This window comes from Equus quagga, chromosome 9, assembly GCF_021613505.1.
Source record: "Equus quagga isolate Etosha38 chromosome 9, UCLA_HA_Equagga_1.0, whole genome shotgun sequence".
NCBI classification, from domain to species: Eukaryota; Metazoa; Chordata; class Mammalia; order Perissodactyla; family Equidae; genus Equus; species Equus quagga.
The window spans coordinates 82,061,248-82,076,085 of record NC_060275.1 but is presented as its reverse complement, the minus strand read 5'-3'; positions in this window follow the sequence as shown (position 1 = coordinate 82,076,085).

Here is a 14,838-nt window from a genome sequence, read left to right as displayed (position 1 = left end):
GCCAACGCCTGTAGTATAGCAGAATAAGCATGAAACACTCATTTGAAAATTAAAGGAACTGGACCAGATGATTTCTGATTCTATACTTAGTTATTTATTTTATTATGTCTTATTCTTATTCTACGTTTAGCCTGAAAACCAACAAGGAAGTTTATTGAAATAGCACATTTAGCTCCAAAGAAGATTTGAAAGATGATATACTTTAGATTAGTTTGCTAGCAGTACCAAAGGAAGAGCTAACCAGGGGAGAGGGGTTGACAAAACGGATCAGTTTCTCAGCCTTGCGGGAATGAGACCTATATAGTGCATGTTATTTGGTTAGAGGGGTATTCCAGGAATATCAGCCACATGCATGTTCAAATATAGAAGAGAAAATGCCTGCCAAAGTCCAACACACAATGTTTTTTAGATTATTAATGTATACATTGTTGACAAATGTGCCTTTATTCCTAATGGGTGAAAAACTGAGAACTACGAATATCTTGTCACATTGTGACCTAAAATATCAGAGACTGCCTGGCTTTTCAGAAAACTTGTTTCTTTTTTTTTCCTGGGCACACATCTAGACCACACATCCCTGCCTTCCCTGCAATTAGGTATAATTATGTGACAGTTTCAGCTGTAGGGTGTATTTAGCTAATAGGGTGTACTTCACTGCCAGGACTGCTCCAGAAAAGTCTCCCACGTACGATCTTTTGTGCCCTTTCTCCACCTGCCAGCCTGATTCAGAGCACGGTACTGAAAACCTGTGACCAAGAGGGCAGGCCCACAGGCTAGAACTAGCCTCTATTCCGGAAACACTGCTGAGAGGAGAACTGCTCGCCAATCGGGAATACTTATATTGGACTTTACGTGAGTGAGAAATAAACTTCAATGATTTTTGAGCCATTGCACTTTACATATTGGAAGTGGAGTACTGCCGAAAATAACAACCCCAAATTGGTGACATTGGTTTAGTGGTTGAGCATCAAGCAGTGAGGAAACTAATATTGGAGGCTAGAAAGATAGAAAATCATGATAGCTAGAAGCAGAACACATGGTAAAACTGTCTCCAACGAAAGCTTGAAGGAAGCCCATATAACCACTGGCCCTGTAGCACTAGTGGAAGTGACTAGAAAAAGCAACAGTGACTTCTTTTAGCAAGTTATCACAAGAAACTGATGTACTCAGAAAAGGACAGTTTGCAAACTGAAATGAAAGCGTCCAGAAATCTAGTTCCTCGAAGGACTGGAAAAGTCAACTACTTCTAAACCCTACGGAATAGGAAAGAAGACTGAAAAAAAAAAAGGTTTGAGAAACAAAGGGCCATAAAGCAATTGTACATTCTAGTTTGGCCAGGATAGTCATGGTTTATGCCTGTTGTTTCTGCCTAAATATTAATAGTATTAATGTGACTCATTCTGAAGCAAAAATCAGATCACAGGTGTGGCCTTCCTACCCAAAGTCCAGGTGCCATGAAAGTAGCTAGGTTGTTAAGAGAAAAGAAAAGGACACAGGATAATATAGTTATCTATTGCTGTGTGACAAACAACCCCAAAATTAGTAGATTAAAGCACAATCTTTTATCTACTCATGATTGCACAGTTGGGAAAGAGCTCAGTGTGGATGTCTCATCTCTGCTCCACAAGGAATCAGCTGGGGTCACTCAATAGTTGCATTTAACTGGAACACTGTTTGCCATAAGAGGCAAGGAAGCAAAGAAATAAATGAGGCTTGAGAATTATGTCTAAGAAGGACCTTTAGGTGTGGTTACCGACACATGGAACTGACTGAAAAGTATACGAATCAGAAATCTACTATGATTTTGAAGGAATTGAACTATCAACACAATTACAAGCCCAAACTTTCACATCAGGAGTAAGTGGTAAAAACTCAGCAGCTTTCAAGAAAGGCACACTTCAGATGTATCTATGGAGGATATTGGACAAGGAAGTACCTCCCAGAGGGCAGGGTCTAGAAACCAAAGAGAACAAACAACAAGGGACTTCCTACCAGGGAGAAGAATCAGGGTCTAATCAAGGTAGGGAGCTTCATAATGCCCATTCAACAAAATTTCAAAGTTGCAAAGAGGATTGATGGCTGTGTATCTCTAAGTCTTTCCTTTCCTGAATAGGAGTGTTTATTGCAATTATCTGTTCCCAATCCACCATTATAATTTGAGTGTATATGTTGATGGCACTTGTCTGTTTATTTCATGTTGGTAGGCTATGGATTGGTACATCAATATGGACTTCATCTGGATGTGGTATCTTGCATGGAACTTTGGTTTGTTTTCCTTGGGAAGGGAATGAGTGTTTTCCATATGTAAGGAGAAAAGAGAAAAATAGATACTTGGTGATCAGAAGAGCAGACTGTGGTAGAGACTTTTATGTGTTAACCAAAATCCGTTCCCTTTTTCTTCAAAGTACATAGACACGCTACTTGTTCCAGGATTCCTTATACAGTTAAGTGTGACCATGTGACTGAATTACAGACAATGGAATGTAGATAGAAGTGATATATGCCACTTCCAAGTCTGATCCATTAAAAATTTCCCCATCATGGGGCTGGCCCCGTGGCCAAGTGGTTAAGTTCATGCGCTCCGCTGCAGGCGGCCCAGTGTTTCATTGGTTCGAATCCTGGGCGCAGAGATGGCACTGCTCATCAAACCACGCTGAGGTGGCATCCCACATGCCACAACTAGAAGGACCCACAACAAAGAATACACAACTATGTACCGGGGGGCTTTGGGGAGAAAAAGGAAAAAAGTAAAATCTCTAAAAAAAAAAGTTTCCCCATCATCTTCATAGTTTCTTTTCTTATCCATTTACTGAATGTAACGTTCTCCAAAGACCTCGCGAAAGGTAGAGCTTGGGTCCCTGGCCTGACTGGGAACACTTTATTTTACTGATATGTGAGAAACAAACTTTTATTTTGATGAGCCATCGAGAATTTAGGGTTTATTTATTAAAGCAGTTAGCCTCATCTTAACTAATACAAGGAAGTTAAATGTACCAGAGATAAATGTTATGTGATTCACAAATTATTATAGGGTTAGTCTTGTTTATGATGAATAAATCCAAATGTGTTCATTGTCAAAAAACATTCTTAAGTTTTTATTTTCTTTTATGGGTTTAGGAGAAAAATAAAACATGTATCTCTTAGGCAAAAGTTGGGATATTACCTGGCTCACACGCTTTCTTTTAAAATTTGTCTCTTCTGAAGAGATAGGCACAGGCAACCATATCTAGCCCATGTAGTACCACCATCTAGTCCAGCTGATTGACAGGGGTGGAGATCTGACCCAAGATGGATCAATCTGATTCCTCTTCCACAGGAAGTTGGTACTGGAAAACTACTAAGTAGGGCATAACTGAGTAATTTTAATGGTGGGATCTTAATGTGAACTCCATAAGCTTCTGCTGATTAATGAGTGAAATATATGATGTCCAAGATTTGTTTTAAAATACTCCAGAAAAAAATGTTGAGGAGGACATGTGTGTATATGGGTCTTAATTTTTTTTTTATTGAGTTAATGATAGGTTACAAACTTGTAAAATTTCAGTTGTACATTATTGATTGTCAGTCGTGTTGCAGGTGCACCACTCCACCCCCTGTGCCCACCCCCCACCCCACCTCTCCCCTGGTAGCCACCAATCTGTTCTCTCTGTCTACATTTTGAAATTCCTCATATGAGTGGAGTCATACAGAGATTGTCCTTCTCTAATTGGCTTATTTCACTTAACATAATTCCCTCAAGGTCCATCCATGTTATTGCAAATGGAATGCTTTTGTTCTGTTTTACAGCTGAGTAGTATTCCATTGTATATATATACCACATCTTCTTTATCCATTCATCTGTTGATGGGCACTTAGGTTGCTTTCATGTCTTGGCTATTGTAAATAATGCTGCAATAAACATTGGGGTGCATAGGACTTTAGGAATTGCTGACTTCAAGCTCTTTGGATAGATACCCAGTAGTGGAATAGCTGGGTCGTATGGTAGTTTTATTTTTAGTTTTTTGAGGAACCTCCATACTGTTTTCCATAGTGGCTGCACCAGTTTGCATTCCCACCAGCAGTGTATGAGAGTTCCTTTTTCTCCACAACCTCTCCAACATTTGTTACTATTAGTTTTAGATATTTTTGTCATTCTAATGGGTGTAAGGTGATATCTTAGTGTAGTCTTTGATTTGCATTTCCCTGATGATCAGCGATGATGAACATTTTTTCACATGCCTATTGGCTATCTGTATATCTTCTTTGGAGAAACGTCTGTTCATGTCTCCAGCCCATTTTTTAATCAGGTTGTTTGATTTTTTTGTTGTTGAGTTGTGTGAATTCTTTAGATATTATGGATATTAAGCCTTTGTCAGATATATGACTTGCAAATATTTTTCCCCAGTTAGTGGGTTGTTTTTTTCTTTCAATCCTATTTTCATTTGCCTTGAAGAAGCTCTTTAGTCTGATGAAGTCCCATTTGTTAATTCTTTCTATTGTTTCCCTTCTCTGAGAAGACATGGTGTCTGAAAATATCCTTTTAATACTGATGTTAAAGAGTGTACTGCCTACGTTTTCTTCTAGTAGCCTTACGGTTTCAGGTCTAATCTTTAGGTCTTTGATCCATTTTGAGTTTATTTTGGTGAATGGTGAGAAAGAATGGTCAATTTTCATTCTTTTACACGTGGCTTTCCAGTTTTCCCAGCACCGTTTGTTGAAGAGACTTTCTTTTCTCCATTGTATGCCCTCAGCTCCTTTGTCAAAGATTAGTTGTCCATAGATGTGTGGTTTTATTTCTGGGCTTTCAATTCTGTTCCATTGATCTGTACACCTGTTTTTGTACCAGTTCCATGCTGTTTTGATTACTGTAGCTTTGTAGTATGTTTTTAAGTCAGGGATTGTGATGCCTCCCGTTTGTTCTTTTTTTCTCAGGATTGCTTTAGCAATTCGGGGTCTTTTGTTGCGGGTCTTAATTTTTAAAAAATATGAGAATAGTGTAATAAACCCCCATGTACTCATTAGCCAGCATCAACAACTATCAGCATTTTGCCACTCTTGCTTCTATGTGTGTACCCGCAAACACACACACACATACAAACACACTTTTTTAGACAGTGTATCTTTTGTGTGGTTAAAAATTTAGATTCTGGGGGCCGGTCTGGTGGCCGAGTGGTTAAGTTTGCGCGCTCCACTTCAGCAGGCCCAGGGTTTCGCTGGTTCGAATCCAGGGCGCGGACATGGCACTGCTCATCAGGCCATGCTGAGGCGGCATCCCACATGCCACAACTAGAAAAACCCACAACTAAAATATACAACTATGTACTGGGGGGCTTTGGGGAGAAGCAAAAAAAGAAGATTGGCAACAGTTGTTAGCTCAGCTGCTAATCTTTGAAAACTGAAAGAAAAAAAAAATTAGATTCTGGGATGTGATGGACTGGGCTTCGTATCTTGTATTTGTCTCTTTCTAGTGGTATCCAGCTTGCTCAAGTTACTGTGTCCTCTGTAAAGCGCAATATTCTCATATGCAATGTAAAGAAAATGTTAGTGCTTATGTTGTAGGGATGATTAAAGATTAAATGAAATGTGTAAAGCACTTAGCACATTATCCAGCACATAGTAGGTACATAAGATTTACTTTTTTATTTTTAATAGTACCGTGGTGAAAATTTGTACAGTGTACAGTGGTGGCACCAGGGAAAGACGATGGATACCCCTGAGGGCGTGGGGGAAGGGGCAACATTAAATGAGAGAAGAAATTATTAAGCTGAGTCTTGAAGGTTGCGTTGGACTTTTCTAAAAGGATAAGATAGTGTAAAGGGTGTCCAAGAGAGAAAAGCCACAGCATTTTGGATATATACAAAGATACAGTGAACATTTGTTAATTTTTGGCTGCCCAGTGTGTAAATCCCCTTTGTAAGTTTGAGAAATTATCAGCTTATGAATACTGATGAGAGGTAGAGACTGCATGTCACCAAGAAACCTGAAAATAACACATACCCTTTCCTAGCCCCCTGTGCAGCTAGGATATAAGCATGTGACCCAGACTCAGGCATTTAGACACATTTGCCCTGGATTTTGGATAGGGAGCCATTGATGCCAAGGGCCCAGGGCAGTGAAGAACCCTTTATGGAGACAAGTGGCAGTAGTAGTGGCAGCGATACCCAGTTTTCATGACAGCAGTAGCCATGGTTCCAGCAGTGGGGTCTAGTGTCCAGTGACACTCCAGGCAGCTATGCATCTGTATTTAACACAGCCATACTAGAGTCCTCACTGGGCTAGTTTCTATGGCATGCTTTGGCTTTGGTCTGGCTTTCTGTCTAGCTTCCCTTGTTGCTGCCCCTTTCTAGTGGAGCTCAGTTCTTCAGACCTGTGATTCTATCTCCTACTCAATACACTTTGAATAACCTCCTTTTCTACAGTCACAGTAGGTTTCTGTTGTGTACATCTAGGAATCCTGATAGATAAGAAAGTGCAGCAGGGTAAGGGGGACTGGTAGTATGCGGTAGATGTGAGGCTTGGGATCTTGCAATTTTAGATAGGGTGGTAAGCTAAACTTTTGCTGGCTTCCCTTAGATTTCTTCCCTGATTTCCCTGCTCTGCCATTTCAAAGGAACAATATCTCCCAGGTTCTCTTGACTTCGGGCTTCTTGGTAGGGTCAGTTAATAAGAGGCACTGGCAGACGGGAGGGCAAGTTGGGGTATTTATCTGCCCCCTTGCCAGCTTGGGGGCTGATCTCAGGCACTTTTCCCATGATTCTATTCTAATTCCTGTTGGACAGCCTCTCCCTTCCTGGTCCTAGCTCCCACTTAGCATCCCTTGCTATGGTTTCAGATCCCGCTGGATGGCCCCTCTGGTAACACCACTGATTCCCTGTGGTGCTTAGCCCCAGGGGGTGACAGCAGCTCCTGCTAATTCTGATATCTGAGTTGCCTCTTGATCTCCCTTGTTTGGCTCCTCAGCAGTTCCATCACCTGTGTAAACAATTCCCTGAATTAAATTTCCTCTGTTTGAAATAGTGGTCTCTGTTTTCCTGGCAGGACATTGACTGATATGTATGTCAGGGAAACCCTCATTGAAAAGGTGACATTTGATCAAAGACTTAAGAGAGGAAGGAGTTGGCCATGTTGATATCTGGGTGGGGGGAGTGAATTCCAGGCAGAGGGAACAATCCATGCAAAGTCCCTAAGGTGAGAAAATGCCTGGCATGTTGAAGAAAACAACAGAGTGAGGAAGGAAAGAATAATAGGAGATGAGGTGAGATTGGCAATGGAGCCAAATCATCTGATATGAGGACCCATTGGAGAGTTTTGAACAAGGGGGTGACATGAATTGCCTGCCTTGTATTTTAAAAGGACCATTGTGGCAAATGTGTTGAGAATATACTGTAGGGGGCAAAGACGAAAGAAGGGATATGTGTTAAAAGACTATCAGTACTGTCGGTAAGAGATGATGGTAGCTGGGACCTGTGAGCTAGCAATAAAGGTAGTGCGAGTGGTTGTATTATAGTTATACTTTGAAGGTAGAGCCAGAAGAATTTATTGTAGTGAGAAAGAAAGAGAAGAGTTACGGAGGACTCCAATGATGTTGTGAATATCTAACGAGGGATATACAAAGTGGCCAAAAGTCTTTAAGCACGGTAGTGAGAAGTTACCTGCATGTGTTCCTCTAATATCTGCACAAATTTTATTTTTTTATTTATGTTCTTTTGGACATCTTCTAATGTTAATGGTTGAAAGCACTAAAGCCATTTCTGCTGTCTTTAGTTCTTTGACTGTTGTTCAATCTCATGTATAAAGACTTTGTGGCCACTCTGTCGTATAGAATCATTTTCAAGAAACATCCCAACATATTTCAGAACTAGTGTTCCAAAGAAAGTGTGGGAAGTCAAGGATAACTCCAAAGTTTTTAGCCTGAACTACTGAAAAGATGAAGTCGCCACTAGTTAAGATGGAGAAAGGAGATGGATTAAACAGATTTTGGGGAGATCAGGAATTCAGTTTTTGACATGTTAAGTGTGTGATATCTATTAAATATGCAATGGAAGAAATCAAGTAAACAAGTATAAATGCAAATCTTTGATTCATGAGAAAAGACCAAGCTGGAGATAAAGGTTTGGGAGCTGTTGGTAAATAGATGACATTTAAAAACCATGAGACTGAATAAGGTTGTCAAGGGAGGGGGAAAGAAGACCAAGGATTGAGCCTTGGGACTCCAACAAGAACAAGTTTGGGAGAGAAGGAGGAACCAGCATTGGAGTCTGAGAAGGAGCACATAAATGAAGTGGGAGGAAAACCAGGACAGTGTGGGGTCCCGGAAACCAAGTGAAGCAAGTGGATTGTGGACTGAGTAATCAACTGTGTCAAATGATAGTTCAAATAACATGAAGTCTGAGAATTGATCATTGGCTTTAGCAACATGGAGGACATTGGTGACCTTGAAAGAGCAGTTTCAGTGAAGTGGTGGGAGAGAAAGCCCGTGGGGTGGGTTGAAGAGAGAATGGGAGAATTGGAGACAGTGTATATAGGCAACTCTTTAGAGGATTGCTGTTGCAAAGAGATGGGGCAGTAGTTGGTGGGACAAATTGAGTCAAGACAAATTTTGTTTTTTAAAATGGGAGAAATGACAGCGTGCTTGTGAATGGAGGAGAATATTCCAGGAAATAGTGAAATATTTACAGTGTAGAAGAGAAGGGACTGAACTACTGGAACAACGTTCTTGGTTAGGTGGTTTAGGATGGGATGAGATCCAGTGCACAAGTGGAAGAATTCGCTTTAGAAAGGGGCATGAAGAGTTCGTCTAAGGAAAATGATGGAAGGCAGAGCATGTAAGTGCAGCTGCTGGTAAGTGATATGGTGGTGGGTAATCTGATTCTTCTGATTAATTCCATTTTCTCAGTGAATTTGGAAAGTCATCAGCAAGAAGTGACGATAGAAGAAGAAATAATAGAGGTTTGAGGAGAGAGAAGAAGGTAGGAGTGATTTAATAAAGTGAGAAAATGAACGGGATAGGAATATACAAATATAGAATACAGGAAAGTATAATATGACTGCCAAGTAGTGTTCAGGGCCAACTTGAGGTTTGTGGTCCAGTGAGGCAAGTCAGTATGGTTTGGTGCTTTTCCTCAGTTGTGTTCAGTTGTGTGGTTGCAGGTGCAAGATAGAAAGAGAGTTGGATTTAATTTAGGTGGCAGTGTCACTGAGTACAAAGAAGTGATAGAGGGGAAATGGAGTTGTTAGTGTAAGCAAGGAAATGATTATAGTAATTGGCTATGGAATTTAATCTTGATAAGGAGGGAGAGTGCTCATCAAGGGAGAGAAGAACAGGGAAATAGTGGTAGGATCAAGGGATTGGCAGTTCTTGTGGAATCAAACGATACTTGGAGTACCAAGCTCCTTCCACCTCATTGTTTGCTCATCATAGAGATCTTGTCTTCATGATCTGAATCTTCACATTTATATCCAGTTAGCAGGATGATAGAAGAAATAAAGAAAAGGCAGGGGAAAGGAGGTACAACTACTATCTATGTTTAAAGAAAGTTTCCCAGAAGTTGTCACATGATGCTTTTTTTTTTACATTTCACTGGCCAGAAATTGTTACATGGCTATTCCTAGCAATGGAGAGGCTGAAAAATAATGTCTTTATTCTGGAGACTTCTATTACTAAGACAAAGGGCAGAAAATATATTGGGTTAGGCAATTACTATATTTCTTTGCTTCTAAAATGTACATTGTCCCAATTTTACTTCCCTGAAATCAGGATATATAATATAGTTGATAGTGTGTCATGGTTTAATTGCTGCATTTTTTCGTGCTTAATAGTACAGAAAATAACGATGCGTTTTACAGTTGATGACATCTTTTATTGGAAGAAAGATGGTAGAATTTTGCCAAGACAGAGAATACTGGATGCGAGGAACAGATTTGCTTCAGTTAAGAGAAAGGGAAAGAATATAATTAGTTTGGTTTTCTACATGTTAAGTTTGAGAATATCCTATGAACAGTTGAAAATTTAGGATTGGAACTCCAGACTGTGATGGGGCATGTGATCAAATTTACATGGGAAAATTCCTGAGTTCTTAGGAGTTTTGATTGTTTGTACCTCTTGTTTTCCAAAAATAATTTCAGTGGCTGTTCTTCACTATAGGTAGAAATTATCTCATTTGTTGCCAAAGCCTTGGAAGCCCTGCCAGCTGTCATGATAACTTTATAAGATGATAAGATATTAATTCAAGATTTTCAATTAAATTAGCAGTGAAAAATAAGATGTGATTTAAAACATTAGTTTGTAGCCAATAAGTGACGGTGGAATTTTCTCATGTCTATAGTGATTGCATGTGAAACTTCTGATAGAAATGTCTGGTTTTAATTTATTTTCTTCTGGATGCTTTGCTGAAGACCCATGTGCAAGGGGAAAAAATTAAAACCAGACAACTTTAGATCCACTGTAAATTTCACATGCCATCAGAAAGACTAAACTAAATGTTTCTTTTGGCCACCATGCTTGAAATGCAAGCAAAAAGTCAAATCAATTCACATTTTAATACTCCTATTTGAAATAATAAAATGGTATTTGGATCCAGACAATAATTAAGCCTAGTCGTAGTAGCTATAGTTTCGGTGAAATTGTGAAAAAAATAAATGCACACAACGAAGTATTACTGTTCCATTTTCAGGTCTATATCCTGTATTTGAAATGTGAGAAATAAGGAAATGAAAGGGGTTATTAAATTTTTTTTAATGCAAGCCAAGTGAAAAGTAGATTTATGGTATCCAGTCTCTTGCCAGCAACACTGGGCCCCTCCCGCAACATCCCACCAAGGTCTTCAGGAAATGGCACTTGATCAAAGATGAAATATTAGAAGCCAATAAGATCTGTAGACCTGAGAGAACAATCACATTAAAAATAATTTGTACAAGCTTTTTCTAAGCAAAAGTTAAATAAACAAAAGCCACTACCTTCCTATTTTTGACATTTTTAAAGTTCCAATTAGCTTCATTTATTCATTCATTCATTCATTTGTTCTACACCTTCTTTGGGGTCTATTATGTGTCAGGGACTAGGCTAGGTATGGGAAAATGATGAGCAAAAATGGATTAAAAAAGTAAGTTCAGAGAGCTTACTTTACCTTCTGAAGAAAGACATGATTACATTGCATTATAACTGCACCATGGGAGGTGCTCTAAGGGAGAAAGATACAGTGCTAGGTGGGTCTACAAAAAGAGGAGCTGACATAGTGAAGGAAGTCAGAGAAGTATTCCTTGCGTGAGAGCATTGGCTGCAGGCTATCTAGCAAATGGAGGCTTAAACAATTAAGCCAATTGTTTTTCCATATAACAAGAGTCTGGAGGTATTTTGATCAGAGTTGATTCAGAAGCTCAACAACGCAATTAGAGCCCTAGGCTCTTTCCCTCTCTCTACTCTTCCATTCCTCCTTGTAGCTACGTTCTTATGCTTGTTCCCTCATGCTGAGATGTCACAGCTCTAGGCATCATGTCCTCATACAACTGCATCCAAAGACAGGAAAAGAGATGTTTTTCCTTGTGTGTCTCTTTTTTTCTGGAAGCCTTTTATCCCAGAAAGGATTTCAGTTCCCCTCGGCCTTGGGCATGTCACGTGCTAGCTGCAAGAGCTGATGGGAAGTATACGACCTTTTTTAGTCTCTATAGTAGGAGTCAGGCTCTGGCAGCAAGGAAGGGGGAGGTGGGAAATGCTTCTAAGACACCAACAGTTTCTACTACAGGGAGTGACTCACCGGCTGTGATCTGGAGGGCAAGGAAGATGATTCGGGAAGAGGCAAGGAAGAGCACTCCTGTGGGCAACAGCTTGTGAAAGCCTCTGGGGTGGGACAGAAGGAGAGCCAGAGAAGAAGGTGGGGGACAGACCATGTGGAATCTATCAGATCAGGATTTTGTCTTTATCCTGGGGGCAGTGGTAAGCCATTGGAGAGATTTATAGAGGTGATATGATCATATGTTCATTTCCAGAGTGGAATATAAATTGGAGGCCAGAATGAGTGTGGTAACCCAGTAGGAGCCATTGCAGATCTCCAATTCCAAGTGAGAGTAAAATTATATAATTTACTAATTATTGTAGGTGAAGTAAAAATTTCCTCATTTGATCAATATCTATTGCAGACTTAAAACAATTGTTCCTGGAAGCATTACTGTGAAGGTAAGGAAAAGTTTACCTCCATAGCTGGAGGGAGATTGACCTCATTTACTGAGGGATTTTCCCTCCTTACTTTATAATTCATATTTATCATAGAAAGTTCATAAAGTACTGAAACTTACAAAAATGCTAAGGAGGAAAAATAAAGCGGAGAGGATGTATAGAAAGTGTTGGAGTGCGGCCAAAATTTTAGAGAGGGTAGTCAGGAAGGATCTCACTGAGAAGGTGATGTGAGCAAAGACTTGAAGGAGGTCAGAGAGAGAGAGGGAGAGAGAGAGAGAAAAGAAGGGTATTCCAGACACAGGGAACAAGATTCTAAGCACAGAGAACAGCAAGCACAAAGACCCTGAGATAGGAGTGGGCCTGGTGTATTTTGGGAATATCAAGGAGGCCATTGGAGTTGGCCTGTGGCTGAGTGGTTAAGTTTGCATGCTCCATTTCGGCGGCCCAGGGTTTCACCAGTTCGGATCCTGGGTGCGGATGTAGCACTGCTCATCAGGTCGTGTTGAGGCGGCGTCCCACATAGCACAACCAGAGGCACTCACAACTAGAATATACAACTATGTACCGGGGCCTTGGGGGAGAAGGAAAAAAGAAAAAAAAAGATTGGGAACAGATGTTAGCACAGGTGCCAATCTTTAAAAAAAAAAAGGAGGCAATTGGGTCTAGAATGTAGTAAGTGAACTGGATAGTAGTAGAAAATGAGGTTGGAGAACCTTTAGGGTGCCCATTGTACAGGGCTTTAAAGATTTTATTTTTCCTTTTTCTCCCCAAAGCCCCTTGGTACATAGTTGTGTACTTTTAGTTGTGGGTCCTTCTAGTTGTGGCATGTGGGACACTGCCTCAGCACGGCTTGATGAATGGTGCCATGTCCGCACCCAGGATCTGAACTGGTGAAACCCTGGGCCACCAAAGCGGAGCGCACGAACTTAATCACTTGTCCATGGGGCCGGCCCATGTACAGGGCTTTATATGTTATAATAAGGTCTTTGGCTTTTGCTCTGACTGAGATAGAAAGTCCCTCAAGGGTTGTGAACAGAGGAATGGCATGACCTGACTTTTGCTTCAACAGCTCTGATTGCTATGTGGAAGCAGTTAGAAGGCTACTGTAATGGACCATGCAAGAGGCGATGGTGGCTTGGATCAGAGTAGTAATAGCAGAAGAAAGGAAAACAGTCAAATTCTGGATATCTTCCAAAGATTGAGGTGGAAGGTGAAAGAAAGGGAGGAATTAAGAAAGATTCCAAAGTTACCACATGACTGAGCAATCCCACTTCTGGGCATAAATCCAAAGGAAATAAAATCACTATCTTTGAGAGATATCTGCACCTTTGTGTTCATTGCAGGATTATTTACAACAGCCAAGACATGGAAACAACCTAAGTGTTCATTGTGGATGAATGGATAAAGAAACTGTGCTGTATATATACACAATGGAATATTATTCAGCCATAAAAAAGATGGAATTCCTGCCATTTGTGACAACATGGATGAACTTTGAAGGCATTATGTTAAGTGAAATAAGTCAGAGAAAGACAAATACTGTATGATCTCACTTATATGTGGAATCTAAAAAAACCAAAGTCACTGACACAGAGTAGATGGGTGGTTTCCAGGAGGGAGGTGGGGGTGGTGGGAGTGGGGAAATGTTAGTGGTGGGGAATGGATGAAGGTAGACAAAAGGTACAAACTTCCAGTTAGAAGATGAACAAGTTTTGGGGATCTAAGGTATAGCGTGGGGACTATAGTTAACAATATCATATTGTTTGCTTGAAAGTAGCTAAGAGAGTAAATCTTAAAAATTCTCACCACACACACACAAAAAGGTAACTATCTGAGGTGATAGATGTGTTAACTAACTTTATTGTGGTAATCTTTTCACAATATATGCATATATCATATCATCATGTTGTACACTTTGAATTTACACAATGTTACTGTGTCAATTATATCTCAATAAAGCTGGAGAAAAAACAATGATTCCAAGGATATTATGACTATTCGAGCCTCTAACATTAACAGTATAGAATCAAGTTTTAGGAGTACCTATTAAAGTCTCTCACGGGGCCAGCTCCGTGGCCGAGTGGTTAAGTTCACGTGCTCCGTCTGCTTCGGTGGCCCAGGGTTTCACCGGTTCGGATCCTGGGTGCAGACATGCCACCGCTTGTCAGGCCACGCTGAGGCGGCATCCCCCATGCCACAACTAGAAGGACCAACAACTAAAAAGTATATATATACAACTATGTACCGGGAGGCTTTGGGGAAAAAAAGGAATAATAAAATCTTTAAAAAAAAAAAACCTCTCTTACAATTAGTGTTCCCCAGAATATCATTTGGGAAATGAGGTTAAAGATACTAAGTGAGTTAAAAGCTATGCTAAACTACTGAGAAGTTAGATAAGGTGAGATAGTGAGTACTCATTGGTAAAACAAGTGTCTTAGGTTGCTGTTTTGTTTAGCAATGATGAGCAGCTCAAGAGGAGGTTTCTGGTCACCAAGTATGAAATGCAAGCAAAAAGTAAAGTCAATTCATATTTTAGTACTCCTATTGAAATAATAAAATGGTACTTGCATCTAGACATTCTCTTAAGCTTAGTGGTAGAATCTATAGTTCAGATGAAATTGTAAAAAAAAAAAAACAACACAGCAAGTTATTTCTGTTCCATTCTTAAGCCTATATCCTGTATGTGA